Raw genomic sequence first — 17,764 nt, 5'->3', positions numbered from 1 at the left:
TCAACTGTTAATTTACAACTCTTATGTTTAACAGTGTTTTACTGTAATTCTACCATGGAAATTAACTATGCTCCCATTACTTAAAACTGTTCAAATTTAAAATCTATCATTCATACAGTATGATGTTAGTAATATTAACTTATTTCATTAGAATCCACTGAGAAGGAATATTTCTTAGAATAAAACTGCAAACACTTAATGTGTCATAGTAAATTAACTATAAACATGAATTTTGCTCAAATAATTGCATTTCATTGTTAGCTATAGTACACATGTATGTGATGAAGTACTTAATACAGAGATCATCACTGCATCAGCAACTCCACATTTACTGTCTTTACATAAAGCAGCAGAAGATCAGTGCAGAGGCTCTACTCTCCAGTGTCATACCTCTCCTTATCAGTATAAGAATTTGCATAACTCTTTTCTATGGATGTTCACAAATATTTCAGTTTATATAAATATTATTTTTTTATGGTGGATACTTGGCATTGGATATCTGCATTTGTCATAGTAAAAAAAGGGAAATGCAGGCTGATGCTCTTAAGATTTTTGTTCAGACAAATATAAAATGAAAAAAGTCAATAGAAATAAAGAATAAAGAAAAAACTTTTATTTAATTTCATTGACATTGATTTTATTAATTAGTGACATAACAGATAATATGAAAACAGCCAGAAGAGATATTGTGTAGAGCAGAACATTTAGCACTATTACATCTACAGTAAAATAAATGTTTCACAAAAAGTTGTTAAATTGGTTTCCCATTCATTGGGACATTACACTAGACAGTATGTTTCTATAAAACTAATATTCAATTCAAATGCAAAGTAACATGCATATAGTAATAGAATTGTAGTTTTCATTCTCTAGGATACTGCAGTATGTGGAATGCATTAGTTGTGTTTATAATTTATTGAAATTGATTATTGATTGCCTGCAACCCTTATTGGTGGGCAGGGAAAATGTAACTGCAGTTTAATTTCCTTTAAAATAGCATGTATGTATATTTACATTGCTAATACAATTCCATCCCAAGGAGCCAATGTTTATCATCCCAAGGATCTCATAAAGATATTCTAGAGTGCTGAATAGTACTGGAAAATGTCTAGTCATCTAAATACTTTTTTGCTGTTTCTGCTGCTGTTTCCACTGCAGAAAAAGCTGCTGCAGCTCCTCTGGCCCCTGCAGCAACAACTTCTCCTACTGCTGCTAGTCCTCTCTTTCCAGCTTCTGCTAGCATCTGCTCCTTCCTAATTTTCTCTTGGGCTGCTTTATACATGGCATTAGTGTAGGGATTCATTGCATTAAATTTCACCATCTTTTCTATCATTTTCAGCAGTTCTATGACCTGATCTCGATCATCTCTGTTCTCATTGTTGAATGAGTGATATCTACCATAGCAGGACTGAATTAACTGTTGTAGATCTTTGCTTTTGCTGATATATTCCTCTACAGGTTTACCCTTCAGTGCATCAGCATGAGTGAACAGAACAATGGTGTACTTTAGAGCATCATTTCCAAAGTTCTCCTGAATCCATCTCACTGCATTTTTCTCCTCCTCTGTGAATTTCACACCCAGTCTTATAACCAGCAGGAACGCATGAGGACCAGGAGCAGACATATAGATACACTCCTCTATTAAAATCTTAAGGGTTTTTTGACTGACTAAAGTGTCAAACAGGCCAGGACAGTCAGTCACTGATACCGTTTGACCACTCACATTTGCTTCTTGTTTCTTACAGATCATTGAAGCAGACATCAGAGAATCTTTCACTGTAAACGCTTCTCTGTTCAGGATGGTGTTTCCTGCTGCGCTCTTTCCTGATCCAGTTTTACCCAGAAGAACGATCCTCAGATCTTCTATAATGTAAAAGTGTTTTTGTTGAAATAATATTACTTTTTTGTAGTATACATATTATATACATATATGCAATTCCATATGCTGAAATAATCAAACATTCTCTAGCATGAAACTATAATTTATATATTATTAATATAAATATACACATGCAACATTTTATAGCATCAAAACTAACATTGATTTTGACTGCTGTCATGGTGGGATTAAGTTATTAATTTCAGAACAGCCAAAATTCAGTTCAGTAGCACAGACCTCTGATTGCATCAAACAACTGAACAACACTCATTGGTCTGTCTTGGAAGGCTTGTATATGATCACAAAAGAAAATGACTAAAAGTCCAAACTTCATAAACCAGTACACATGGGGAAAAAAACAGATTGTTCACTGCTACACAGAGGAAACCAAGTTCCTCAAACAATTTCTGGTTCTAAGAGCTGTTATAACTAAAGAAATCCTCCAATCTTTTGGAAAGTTTGTTGACGTTTACTAATACAATTATATATATTTGATCAATGATACATTTCAAATTTGTTAGCAGTACACATAAATAATATTATATCACTGAATAAATATCATTATACCTTTTACGGTTTTAGCTCACCTGCAAATATATCTGCCATTTCTCAGTCTGTCCTTTATTTCAGTCTCCACAAACAAACAAAATACCTGAAAAAAACAGAAGAACAGTTGTTAGATGAGGTTATTGTAAAGGCTTGGCAGACATTTACCGTGATCAATAAACATTTTTTTTAATAATATGTGTAATTTTTATTAGTTTACATGTTTTGCCTTACCTGTGTTGTGGTAAATATAAAATTGATTTTGTGGACAAGAAAATGCCAAAGACCAGACAGCAGAGTCTAGCGCTGATAAAGCAAAGTGAAACTATCTTGTGTCATTTTGGAGCTATTCAGCTGAAACGGCAAACATGGTTTGTGATTGGACAGGTTAACATTGTGCCACAGCAGAATTTATGAATTTTATGAATATTATTTCTGAGTATTGTGTAATTTTATTGTACTGAATATTATTTCTGAATATTGTGTACATTTATTTTAACCACTTTTAAAAACAATTTTAGTATTTAATATTCACACCAAAATGCAATAAAAAATAAAAAATTATGATTACCCCACCTCATCAGACATTCCTGTCTGTGTGAGACTTTCTCATAATCAAGAATGCCTGCTGAGAATTAATGATGCCGAATCAGTAGAAAATAATATGTTTTTATGTTTGACTAAAAGAGCCAATTAACAATGATTATTAAAAACAAAATCCAATTAATTCTATTATGAAATCTACATTTACTATGAGTAAAAAAATGATTGTGTGATTTGTTGATAATGTAGGTAATGACGGATCTAAGCTCTAACTTATTAATACATGTATATAGAAAAGTGCATCTAACACTAGTGTGAACTGGTACACAAACTATTTAGCAGCATTTATTTTCTCACATTATTCTCTTAAAGTTTCAGAACTAACAGTTAATCCACATTTAAAAACCCTTTGAACACATCCTGTAATTCTTCCACAAACAGGGATGGTCAGTAATATTCAGTAAAAAATCAATTCACTGACAGCTGTGTTTTGAAATGCTTTGCTGTAAATATAAATAAAGCATATTTCCCACCCATAAGACCAAACATAGCTTTTGTTAATGGAAAGAAAACACATTGTGCTATAGGGTTAACTCCTGATTATTATTAACAAAAGAACAAATTTACTGAAAAGAAAACTAAATGCTTATAAATCAAGCCTTAAATGGCATATGTATGAGTTGTTGAGAATTGAAAGAACACAAAGAGAGCAGAACTAACATTATACAAAGCATATACAAAACTGAACGTAAATATGACATCAGTGATTTGAATTGTATTGAATGTTTCATTGTAGCCAACAAAGCTGCTATTAATTATTTTCTGTCTTTAAGTAAAGGACATTACAGCACTTCCAATTGTTAATTACGTCAATACATTGGTATTTGAGGCTATGGGTTTGTGGTTACTTGGTAACAGAGCTGGCAAAACCTGAGTCAATATGTATTATAATGCATTATTTTTGCATTGGTTGTGCTTGTGGGAGCATATACAAATTGTACAGGTGCGGGGACTAAGCTAGAACTCCAATATTGTTGATATTGTAATGCAAAACTTGTTGAATTTGCAGTCCGAGATTTGTGCAGTAAACAAAACTTCAGTACTTTCCATTCTAAGATAGCCAACAGTTTTTTTTTTTTTTTTTTTTTTGCAGATAAATACAAACTTAAAAAAGAGAGAGTAAAACAAATAAATAAGTATTTTTCAAAAGGAGAGACATTTGTAAGTGCAGACATTTTAAAGGAAATGAATGAAATGAAATAAAATACTACTACGATATTTATTATCTGTATTTAATTAAAGCATTAATATATTTCTTATTCCTAACTACTTGTGAGTTTTACTATTTCTTTGGTGCTTTCTTATTATTATTGTGTTTTATATTTATTTTATTCACAAATTGTTTACAGGTGTGTCTTTGTTCTGCATGTAATTTTGCCTGAGAATGGTAAAATTACATGTAGTTTTACTGCATATCAGTGATTTAAAGATACATCTGTGTAGTCTTAAAACAGCCACACACACACACACACAATTATTTTATCATTATTGTTGTTTAGTATGCTGTAGGTAGTAAGTAGTATTAGTAGACTTTAATCATATTCATATACGTAAAGGTAGAACTTTTTTTATTATTATTTTAGTTATTATACTCATGCTCCATCATTGTTTGATTTTTGATTTTAAAAAGTCTGTATGATTTTTGTCACTGTAAATAAATATACTACAGCACTCTTCACTTGTTTGCTACATACATTTGCACATATATTATATTGTCTATTGTCTTATTTTCTATTGACTATTGTCTTTTGTGTATTGATTTTCACATTTCTATTTATAATCACTTGTTTATTTTATTTTATTTTTTATTTTATTTTTTTAATTAAACAGCACTTGAAGCTGCTGTCACCAAGACAAATTCCTTGTGTGTGTGTGTGTGTGTGTGTGTGTAAGCACACATGGCAATAATGCTCTTTGACACCACAGCAAATCATGCTAATCATTTTAAATAAGTGATGAAATATCAAATAATAATCCCCAATTAATCTGAATGATTGCATATAAATTAGGTTCAAAATAAAAGGCTTTTTAACATGTATATTGCTTGAATTACAACTGCAGTTGTGTATATTGATTATGCAATGCAGTGCATGAAATACTGTGGGGGGTGGGGGGGTAATAATGAAGAGAAAAATTAAACATTAAGTGGCTTTAAAAATCTGAATTGGAAAAGCAGATAACAGGAATCAAATTCCTTAAATGTTATGTTATTGTGATGCAATGTTTGCCTTAATTACTGAAACGTGTGGACTGTGAAATAATATAAATGTTCCGTGCTGTTTTAGTTAAATAATGCAGAGACTATTTGATCATTAGTGCCCAATGCTGTACAGCATGCTGATAATTCACAGTAAATATGTGCCACATGATCATAATGTATGACAAGAAAATATACAGGAATCAAAAGAAACATGCATTTATTTAGGTTCACAAAAGAAATAAACAAAAATCAGTATTACAAATCCTTACTCAATAATGTGTGCATCAGAATTCAAAGGAACAGTAAAAGTCTTTTAAAAAGGAAAAAGAAAAAAAGAAATAGCTATTGAGCTCTACTGCATACCAGCTAACTACTGTACTTGATCAGAAGTATATGAACTCATTTCTCATGCACTGTATCTAAATTAACTGAATAATTATTTCTGTGCTTGAATTTTGATTCAATATAGTATAAGCCATAAATGTCTAACATAAGTGTAAAACACCTAATCAGATAATAATAATATAAATTTAAGACTTAGAGTTGCAAGTACCTGATAAACTACACTTAGGGCTTTAGTGCTGATATTAATGTAACAGCTGTTGCTCCAAATGCTGCTGCTAATGCAGCTAATACAGATATTCTTCCAGATGTTACCACTTTCCCAGCAGCTGCTGCGGATCTCGCTGCTGCTGCTGCTGCCATGGTCACTGCCACACAAACAGCTCCTTGTGTTGCTACTCCTGCTCGTGTTGTTTCCGCTACTGTTTTTTCTACAGCTGCTTCTGCTGCATCTGCTATTGCTTTTTCTATAGCTTCAACTGCTTTTTTTGCAGCTGCGTCTCCTGCTTTTTCTATAGCTGCTGATGCTTTTTTCGTAGCTGCTTCTCCTGCCGCTGCTACTGCTTTTTCTATAGCTGCTGATGCTTTTTTTGCACCTTCCTCTCCTGCAGCTGCTAGTGTTTTTAAGAAAACTTCTACTGCCTTTTCTGCACATTCTCCTGTGGATACTACTGCACTTTCTGCAGTTGCTCTGCCTGAAATTGCAGCCACTATCATGCCTGTTATCTTCCTTTTTCCTAGAAATACAATTCCTATCACTGCAACTGCACACGCAATCTCTGCATTTTTTCTTTTTTTCTTTTTCTGAGTTGTTTTATACATCTCAAGAGTGTAGTGGCTTACATTTTCCTCTATCATTGCATCAATCTTTTTCAGCAGTTCTGTGACCTGATCTTGATTGTTTCTGTCTTCATTGTTGAATGAGTGATATCTGCTATCACAGCTGTGAACAATTTCCATTAAATATTTGCTTTTGTCGATGTACTCGTCCAGAGGTTTTCCCTTCAGCAGATCAGCGTGAGTGAATAGAACGATGGTACGATGCAAAGCTTCTTCTCCAAATTTCTCCTGAATCCATTTCACTGTGTCTCTCTCCTCTTTTGTGAATCTCACTCCCAGCTTTAGCACCAGCAGAAACACATGAGGACCAGGAGAGGACATCTCTATAGACTTCTCTATTTCAGCTTTCACTTGTTGTTTATCCATAGCTGTGTTAAACAGTCCTGGAGTGTCTATTATAGAGACAGTCTTTTCACCAACCACCCCTTCCTTTTTCTCACACAATTGATTGGCTGATTTCATGAAATCAACAACTTCAAAAGCCTTTCTGCCTAGTATAGTGTTTCCTGTTGCACTTTTTCCTGATCCAGATTTACCCAGAAGAACAATCCTCAGATCAGACCCTACAAAGATACAAAAAATAAAAATAATAAATACACATAAATATAGATTCATACAGTCAGGTATATTTTGTTACAGTCAACACACACCTTCATCAGTTTGACAATTGCAACTATTTCAGCTGATTCAAGTTCAATAGCTCAGCACAAGTATATTTGCACTTAGAGCGATTCATTTAAAAGAAACAATTTAAACTCATGACACTTCACTGTAGGAATAAAAGGAAAAAGAAAGAAACATAACTTGAGGCTGGAGCAGATAAGTACCTTGAAACGCAACCTCATGTTGTATATTTATCCGTTTTTTTTTTGTTTTTTTATTTATTTTTTTTTACATTTAATTTCCAATAATATTATTTTCTAAAAAATCAATATAATGGATAAAGCCCATATATAAATCCCCTAAGACTTATACTTTATTGGACTTCACTCATTTTCATGACTTTCTTTTCCTTTGGAAAATTTCTGCTGTCATATCAGGTTTAGTCGTGTATTGCCATGTGTTTACAACATTATCAACTATATATAAAACAATTTATTGAAAAGATAAAGAGGAACTCATTATTGTTAATGAAACTGAACTGTAACAACTGCTAATTTTTGCATTCTAGTAATATTCAGATTATTGTTGAGGTATTCTAAAACAAATATTTGATATTAACTAAAAACACAAGCAACATTTCATTTTGTTTTAAATTTAAAGGTTCAAACCTAAGCACTATGACTGTAATAATAAAGAACATTCTAAAACATTAAAATATTATATATATATATATATATATATATATACCTCTGTGTGTCATTTTTGTGTTGTCGTCGCTTGCGTTTCTGCTCCTTCTTCTCTCTGAGCTGCACTGAGTCAAAGTGCTGCAGCTCCTGCTGACACCAGTCAAATACTTCCATTCAAACCATGATCATGTGACCAAAGTCTTCCTGAGAGCTTTTAGTTTCTCTATTGGTTTACGAATTAAATGCTTACTTTTTTTTATTTAATTTCTCATGAATATGAAAACTTCAAACTTGATAATTTGATGTTGACATATATAACATGATTGCTGTTTGAATACAGCTTTTCTGAACAGACCATTGTGGAGATAATATTGCTGCTGCATGTACTGTACAAAGTGTGACTACAAAAATATTTATAAATCAAAACACACTATAGCAGTATTTAGTTACCATAATACACCATTCATTTTTACTACACTTTGAAATTGTTAAAGGAGATTGACAAATTGCAAAAGCACTATAAACGTTATTTGCACATTTTGTTACATCTCATAAGACAGGATTTCTGACTCATGGCTTGTATTTACATAAACCTTGAGATAGCTTTTCCAAGTCAAGTATCAGTTGCGCTGGGACTGGATCTCAGACATCTTTAGGTTTTAGAACCATAGTTAAACATTGGATTGGTGGTCTTTATGTTACAAATTGGAATAACAATATGTCTGGTGTTCTTGTAATCATTGATTACAGGTATTCCAAAATTTTAGTTTCCTATTTGACATATTCTAATAATTTATGGAATTACATTTGTTTCAATAATAATGAACGAAACTTTATAAAACTAAACATAACTTTTTCAGAAACTATCAAAAATATGCCATTACAAAAGAGGAAAAACACTATGAAAATGAAAAAAATTAACTGAGTCGCACAAATTCAACATGCTCTTCAAATATGTTTCATTCTTTGTTAATGTTTTTCAAAGATTCATTTTCGCTATTCATGGATTCTTAATTCATTGCCACAGATTTCGCTTACGTTTTGCAGTTTTTCGTTTGGTGTGTTGACACAAACCTCTCGTGGGGGCGGGCTTAACAGTGATCTACTCTGATTGGATAGTGAGCTTTTGATGGACAGGTGCTCTCTGACCGTGAAGTACAGACGCCACCCAGTGTCAAGAGTCAAGAGTCAAGGGGCATTTATTTGTCATTTGCATAGTTAACACTGGGGAAAACTGGGCATTGAAATGCTTGTGACGAGGCTCAGACATACAGTGACAATAACAAGACATAGGACATAGACGTACATGGAGAGCACTGAGATTGAGTGACTAAAGTGCCCTTAGACAGAAAGACATAGACAGAGCAGTATATACAAACTAGAATGTACATTTCCTGAAGAAAATGTGAGTGGTGCTTGCAGTGGCAAAACTCGCCCCTCTGTTGCTAGGGTTGCAATGAGGTTGCTAGTATAACCGGGGTGGTTGCTAGGGTGGTTGCTAGGGTACCAAGGACGGTTGCTAGGGCCGTTGCTAAGATACCCAGAGTGGTTGCTAGGGTAATCGGGGCGGTAGCTAGGGTGTTGCTATGTGGTTGCTAGGGTGCCCAGGGTGGTTGCTAGGGCGGTTGCTAGGGCCGTTGCTAAGGTACCCAGGGTGGCTGCTAGGGGGTTGCTATGTGGTTGCTAGGGTACCAGGGGTGGTTGCTAGGGTCCCCATGATGGTTGCTAGGGCCGTTGCTAAGGTAACCAGGGTGGTTGCTAGGGTAATTGGTGGGGTTGCTAGGGTGTTGCTATGTGGTTGCTAGGGTACCTGGGGTGGTTGCTAGGGCGGTTGCTAGGGTCCCCATGATGGTTGCTAGGGCCGTTGCTAGGATACCCAGGGTGGTTGCTAGGGTAATCGGGGTGGTTGCTAGGGTGTTGCTATGTGGTTGCTAGGGTAACCTGGGTGGTTGCTAGGCAGTTGCTATGGTAACTGGGGTGGTTGTTATGATGTTACTTGGTGGTTGGTAGTTGTCACAGATGGTCACTATGTAGTTATTATAGAGTTCTTAACCCAATTGAGCACTTAGCTAATCACTATTAACATGTAGCTAATAACTGCTAGCATGACTAGCATGCTGAAATTCCTGTTTAATAGCATGAGTCAAAAGAGCCAACCGCCATGTTGATACGGTTTTCTGTTGAAAAGATATAAGACTTGCTTGTTTGCTAGGCTACTCTATTTGGTTGCTATGGAGTGGCCTGGCAGCAGCCAATGATAATACTCCAAAGGCTGCTCGCCAATATAAACCAACCCCCATGCCTCTATGATGTACTGATGCGGAGATATAGATCTTGCAAAACGGTTGCTTGGGTACTGTGTTTGGTTGCTAGGGAGTGGCCTGGCAGCTGCCAATGATGATTCTCCAAAGTCTGCTTGCTAGTATGAATGATATAAACCAAACCCCATGCCTTTATGATATTCAGATTTGAAGATATCTCTCTATGCTTTTGGTCGCTAGGGAGCTCCAAATGGTTGCTAGGGCGTGGCTATGAAGTGGTGAAGGTGATTCGTGATTGGCCATTTGCAGCCCCGAGTCAAACGAGCCCACCTTCATGTTTCTATGACACTTCTATCCAAAGTTATTCATTTTATCTTTTTCATTGGAAGTCTATGAAGCTTGTTGCTATGGCGCTGTCTATGGTTGCTAGGGCGTGGCTTGAGAGATTCACAGTGATCCTGAGAGACTGATTGGTTGCCTGATTCAAATGAGCCCACCCCCTTGTCTCTATGACACTGTGATGCAGAGTTATGTTTAATACAAAATACCTATGTAATTTCCAATAGTAGGAAAAACACAGTGTTTCATGGGCGATCCCGCACCATAGTATGTCTATGGGGCAACTTTGGGGGGCTCTTGCGCCCCAGGGGTACAACTTATACCAAACTGCGAGGTATGTTCTCGCACAGCCTTATAGCCTCTCCAAATGTGGTGGTTCACGTGTTTCTGTGAAATTCTCTCTCGGAGCTACGATCCGTCAAAATTTTTACGTAATGCATTGTCTATAATAAGTATGTGAGATAATAATAGTGATGCTTTGCCTCCGGCAAGCACCACTAATAAGTGGAAGTAACAGGTACAATAAAGGTAATCAGTGTTTATAATATATAGAGTACATAAGAAGTCCTGAGGTAGTATTATGATTACTGAGGAATAACGATCATTGGTTAGATTGGGGGAATGGCGGCGGCTGTTGTGAGTGGTTTGGGAGGCTCCTCTCACAAGCGCAAATCGGGACATATTGCCGCTTTTACAGTCCTTAATCAGCTTACAATTGGTATTTTAAAGTTTTGGCACAACGCTTTATATGATATCTACAAATGCTTTCTCAAACAAAAGAGAAACTGCAAACATGAGTACGACAACTACCATACTGCAGTCTTCGCTACCTGTTGCATTCTGGCGCTTATGTCTGTTCTGTTCATATGTGATGTACCAACTAAAGCAGGTGAAAATATCAACAGTGCCGCTGCTGATCAAGATCCATTTGGAATTCGGGGTGAGAAAGCCAAACTATATTTTTTTTGGTTTTGGCTATGCTACCATCTTCTCTCACACCTTTGCTGCCAATGAAGCACAGGCATCTAAAAGACTGAATCAACACAACTGCATGAGCAAGCAGAAGCATGCTCCTCCAAGAATAATTAAAACTCTAATGTTGTTGCTACTTTTATCTGGAGATGTACACCTAAATCCCGGGCCTCTATGTAAACTCGATGTACCCCAACACATCCTTGAACAACAGTACCAAGCTAACGACTTACTACCGGGAGTGAATGTGACAACAACAAATGTACTCTCTCTGACAAAAAAAATGTGGGTGAGATGGGTCATCATGTCTCACAAGTGGATGCTGCAGTTGGCGAGCCTTTTCCTGTTGCTGGGTCCGTTGGGGCATCTGGACATCTGGGTGCATCTGTCGGCGAGATGGATGGAGCGGTTGCTGGCGCTGCCGTGCTGGAGCCGCTGAAGACACGGGGCCTTGGTCGCGGTGGGGACCGGAGTGTTGGAGTGTGCCATCCGGATCCAGCGGCGGGGTCTCGGAGCACCGGTGTCTGTCGCCCGGGTTCGGACAGCGCGGTGAGTCTTGATTTACACGGCGCATGCATTACAATAGATGCCGAATGGAAACAACGACGGCAACTCATAAAGTCCAAAAATCTAAATCGGGCAGCGCTCAAGCAGAAAGAGCTGAAGATCTTTCAAACTGTAAATCATGCCCAGATTATTTGGAATCCCCAAACAAAACCAAAGGGGATTTTGGGAGGACACATTAATATAAGGAGTATTTTACCAAAAATAGATCAAATTAATAGAATGTTAACTGACTCTAACCTGGATTACTTGTGTGTGACTGAAAGTTGGCTAAATCCATCCACTCCTACAGACCTAATTAACATACCTGGCTTTAAGTGTTACAGGAGAGATAGGGTCCAAGGAAGGGGTGGGGGTGTGCTATTATACATTAAAGAAACATTTAAGTGTGAGAAAGTTAACATTGATATGAAACTGGAATGCCTGGGGTTAAATGTAATTTTGTCTCCAACAATGAAATTCAAATTAATCGTCATTTACAATCCACCTTCACATGGAGCAAATTTTGTTGATGATTTTAAGAGTCTTCTATTGAATATTGACAATTGTACTGAATGTATAATTATGGGTGATCTCCATATAAACTGGCAGGCAAAAAACAACAGCAAAACAAAGCTGAAATCTTTGATGGATAAGTTTAAATATAAGCAAATGATAAACAAACCTACTTGAATTACAAGACATAGTGAAACATTGATTGATTTGATTTTTGTAAATATACCAGAAAGAATAACTAAAACTTATAACCTGATCACAGGGCTTACCGGTCATAACATGACATTAACTGTCAGAAAGTTAACTAAAAAGCGTTTTGTTAATCATAATAAAGTAGAGAACAAAATGATAACAACAGGAATTTCTAAAGCAAAAATAAATTCCTTTGACGGTGAATTAAATCAAATTAATACTGCTGAGACCGATATAAATTTGAGTGCATCCAAATTTGTCACTAAACTAACTGATGTAATAAATAAGTATACAAAAACCTGGATAAGAAAACCAAGAAAGTATTCTCTTCCATGGTTCAACAAAGACATTTGGCTAATGGCAAAAAATCGTGACCTTGCACTTAAAAAGTCTTTAAAATCTAGGAATAATACTGACCATCTAATTTTCACTGGTCTTAGGAACAAAGTCACAAGTGAGCTGCGCAAAGCAAAAACAAAATATTTTATAAAAATGATAGAAGAAGCAAATGGAAGCAGCTCCAAACTATGGCAACATATAAACAAATTGACAAATTCTAATAGAAAAAAAACATCAAATGATAGATTGCCTTAATATTGATGATAATTACGTTAATGACAACCAGCTAATTGCTAACGAGTTCAACAAATGTTTTGTGGAATCAGTCTACGATCTAGCTAAACCTTTCAAGGGCAAATTACCTTTTGAGAACAAAGTTCAGCTTAGCAGTACAGATCTTTTAAAAATAAGAGAAGTTTCGCATGACAAAGTAAGGAAAATTATTGTCAATATGAAAAATTCTACATCAAGAGACATACATAATCTCGAGTAAACATCTTAGCAGTTTACTCGATCCTATTACTTACCTTGTAAACTTGTCAATACAAACAAATACTTTCCCACAGAGCTGGAAGATTGCTGTAATCACTCCAATTTACAAGTCAGGCAACAAAGATCAAGCCTGCAATTACAGGCCTATTTCCATTCTCCCTGTCGTTTCCAAAGTATTGGAAAAAACTGTGGCGGAGCAATTAATAGAACATCTTGAAAATAACCAATTGTTGCATCCCCAGCAGTTTGGGTTCAGACAAAAACACAGCACAGAAACCGCCAACTGCTTCTTGTTGGAACGGATCAAAGGGTCACTGGACAAAGGGAATGTCGTAGGTGCTGTGTTTTTAGATCTGAAGAAGGCCTTCGACACAGTGGACCATTGTATCTTATTGCAGAAATTACAGCAATTTAAATTTTCAGCTGCGGCCCTGTTAAGGTTCAAGTCCTACCTGGAGGGTAGAGAACAATGTGTGAAAGTCGGAACCATTAAATCCAATCTGAGTCCAAGTGACTTAGGAGGGCCTCAATGGTCAGTTCTAGGACCGTTATTGTTTTCACTGTATATAAATGATCTACCAGACTGCTGTCAGGGTGTAAATTGCCAGCTTTATGCTGACGACACAGTTATCCAAGTTTTAGCAAAAACAACTGTACTGGCTGGGCAGCAGTTAACACAGGCTTTACATAACATCTCAAGATGGCTTCAGCTGTCCCATTTAACTGTAAACACACAGAAAACTTTCTCAGTGTGTTTTTCTATCAACCAGAGGTCCCCTGACAGCATCTTTGAGGTTAGACCATGAACCCATTCAGGAGGTTCATGAAACGAAATACTTGGGGATAATCTTGGATAAACACCTGAAGTTTCAAAGTCAAGTAAATCACGTTTGCAGGAAAGTCAAATCAAATCTGAACTGTTTTCGTTTTATTAGAGGAGAGTTGTCACATCACGCGGCTTTATTGTTTATGCACGCAATGGTTTTTTCACATCTGTCATACTGTATAACAGCATGGTCACAAACATCAGCGTCCACTTTGAAACCAGTTATCTCTTTATATAAACAGGCAATTAAGATATTTGACAAAAAAACAATGAGATGGCATCATTGTGATATCATACAATAGCATAAGCTTTTTACTTTTGAAAATTTTGTAAATTTTAGTATTTTGAAATTGACTTTTAAATGTATGAACAACTGTGTGTCACCACTGTTCTCTGGCCTCATGGAGAGGCGTCAGGGCTCTTTTAGACCTTCCACCAGAGCCTCAGTTAGTGGGGATTGTGTGCTCCCGAAGTTTAGAACATCTTTTGGACAGTCTAGCTTCTCCTTCAGAGGGGCTACACTATGGAACTCTCTTCCTACTGGATTAAAATTGCAGAACAATATTAACATCTTCACCAGAGAGCTCAAACAGTGGCTTAAACCGGGCCAAAGTTGTTCCCATGTGTAAATTGTGCCGTGTTTTGTTTAACAATTGTGTTTTTTTCTGTTCTTTTTTCTGCCCCTATGGACAGGTGTTGAAAATTAGCACATGTGCTATAACATTTTAAATGTCTTTGTAGTGAGACGTAGAGCTACATGTGTGACGTAGAGCTACATGTAGGGAAATTAAAGTGGCAGTGCAGATGCAATAAATAAACTTAAGAGCAGCACATATTCAGATGTATTCCTGAGTAGAGCAACGTCCAAAAGTCATTGTAGAGTGTCACAGAGTAACATGAAGGAGTATTTAAAAAAAAAAAAAGTGTCAGTGCAAGGCAAGTACAATGAAGTAAACATAAGAGCAGCATGTATTCCGGTTTTTAGATGGAGGAAAGCTGATTGTTAAGTAGTCTTATGGCTTGAAGATAGAAGCTGTTCTTCAGTCTGGTTGTCCGTGAACGGATGGATCGGAAACGTCTGCCAGATGGCAGTGTGGCAAACAGGTGATGAGCAGGGTGAGTGTGGTCCTTGATGATGATGCGAGCCTTTCTCAAGCAGCGAGTCTGATAGATGTCCTGTAAGGCTGGGAGTTTATGTCCAATGATGAGCTCTGCTGTTCTCACCACTCGCTGAAGAGCTTTGCGGTCCAAGGAAGAGCAGTTGCCGTACCATACAGTGATGCAGCTGGTCAGAATGCTCTCTATAGTGCAGCGGTAGAAGTTTGACATGATGTTAGAGGAGATGCCAAACCTCTTCAGTTTCCGCAGGAAGTAGAGACGCTAACCTCATCTCTGTAGGATGTCTCGTCGCCATTAGTGATGAGTCCTAGGATAGTTGTATCGTCAGCAAATTTGATGATGGTGTTGGAGCTATGCTTAGCAGAGCAGTCATAAGTGAACAGGGAGTACAAGAGAGAACTGAGTACACAACCCTGTGGGGCACCAGTGCTGAGTATAAGTGAGGAGGATGTGTGATTGCCAATTCTGACCACCTGGGGTCCGCCGGTCAGGAAGTCCAGGACCCAGTTACATAAGTGACTATTAAGAACCAGATTTTTCAGTTTGGCTATAAGTTTGGTAGGGATGATGGTGTTAAATGCAGAGCTGTAATCAACAAACAGCATCCGCACATAGGTATCTCTACCCTCCAAGTGTTCCAGGGCCGAGTGTATGGCCATAGCAATGGCGTCATCAGTGGATCTGTTTGAGTGGTAAGCAAATTGTAATTGGTCCAAGGTGTCAGGCAGAGAGGAGCAGATGTGGGATTTGACTAGTCGTTCAAAGCACTTCATGATGACTGATGTCAGTGCTACAGGGCGGTAGTCGTTCAGGCAGGAGACGGTTGTTTTCTTGGGAACAGGGATGATGGTGGTTTGCTTGAAGCATGTGGGGATCACTGTAAGTCTCAATGAGAGGTTGAAGATGTTGGTGAAGACATCTGCTAACTGGAAAGCACAGGCCTTCACGACACGTCCGTGTATGCCAACTGGACCTGGAGCTTTGCGGCCGTTGACTCTCTTGAAGGCCTTACTCACTTCGTGTGTGGTTAGAACCAAGGGGCAGGTGTCAGTTGCAGCAGGTATTTTCACAGCAGGAAATGTATTGTCTGCCTCAAAACGAGCATAGAATGTATTGTGCTCATCTGGTAAGGAGGCAGACAAAGACACACCACTGCTTTTCCTTCCTTTGTAGTCTGTGATGTAGCGTAGACTGCTCCACATGCGTTGGGGGTCAGAACCATGATATTCTGACTCCACTCTGTCCCTAAAGTCTCCTTTGGCTGTTTTTATTGATTTTTGAAGGTCATACCTGGACTTTTTATAGGCAGTTGAAGGCAGCAGTCCGTGCTCTTAATTTGGCCCGTACCTCACCGTTGACCCATGGTTTCTGGTTTGGAAATGATTTAACGTTAGTGGATGGAACAACATCCTCTGTGCATTTGTTAATGTAGCCTATCACAGAGTCTGTGTATTCCTGTATGTTGTCTCCAGCTGCATCTTGAAACATCTGCCAGTCTGTGGAATCAAAGCAGTCCTGCAGTGTGGAGATGGCCTCTTCACTCCATTTGTAGACTGTTTTAGAAACCGGTTTTTCCTGTTTGAGGCATTGTCTGTAGGCTGGTAACAGCAGTATGCTAATGTGGTCACCTTTGCCAAACGCTGTTCGGGGGAGGGGTTTGTAACTGAACTTTAGTGTAGAATAGCAGTGATCTAATGTCTGATCACCTCGTGTGGGGAAATGTATGTCTTGGTAGAATTTGGGAAGAACTTTCTCATATTCACTTTGTTAAAATCCCCAACAACGATAAAAGCAGAGTCAGGATGAGCAATTTCCAATCAGTTTATGGTGCTGTACAGTTCGTCCAATGCTTTAGTTTTGTCCACATGAGGCGGGATGTAAACAACTGTGAGAATGACTGAATTAAACTCCCGCAGGAGGTAGAAGGGGCGCACTTTAACGGAGAGCAGTTCGATCTCAGGGGAGCATTGTGTAGATAAAACTGTAACATCAGTGCCCCAGCGAGTGTTAATCATAAAGCACACACCTCCACCTCTGCTCTTACCGGAGTTTAGCGATCTGTCATGACGAAAAACTGAGAATCCAGGCGGTGTAATGTCCGTATCGGGTACCTCTGAGTGTAACCACGTCTCACAGAAAGCCAGAAAGCAGCAGTTACGAATGTCCCGTTGGTACGTGATTCTCGCATTAAGTTCGACAAGTTTGTTATCAAGAGACTGTATGTTGGCTAACAAGATGGTAGGGAGAGGAGGATTACAACTTCTTTTCCGCGATCTGCATAGAATTCCAGCACGCTTGCCTTTCCTCCTTTTCCAACGGTGTCTTAGGACGCAAGCCGGCAACAGAGGGAGCGCGTAGACGCTGAAGCTGTAGTTCAGAGGCAGCGTTGTTTATCGGATATCCAGTAGTTTTTGCCGATCGTATTGTATTAGAGTCTGTCCTGTCTGAGCAAAAGTAAGTATACTA

The 17,764-nt window shown here is 37.7% G+C and overlaps 1 pseudogene; it reads right to left on the bottom strand.

Moving 5' to 3' along the window:
• Nucleotides 1–1,116: 1,116 nt before the first annotated feature.
• LOC127948396 (GTPase IMAP family member 8-like) overlaps nucleotides 1,117–17,764 on the bottom strand; it is a 76,077-nt pseudogene continuing 59,429 nt past the window's right edge.

The sequence above is a fragment of the Carassius gibelio genome, chromosome B1 (genome assembly GCF_023724105.1).
Source record: "Carassius gibelio isolate Cgi1373 ecotype wild population from Czech Republic chromosome B1, carGib1.2-hapl.c, whole genome shotgun sequence".
NCBI lineage: Eukaryota > Metazoa > Chordata > Actinopteri > Cypriniformes > Cyprinidae > Carassius > Carassius gibelio.
Note: the sequence above shows the minus strand (reverse complement) of the source record. Positions and strands in the feature narration are given on the sequence as shown.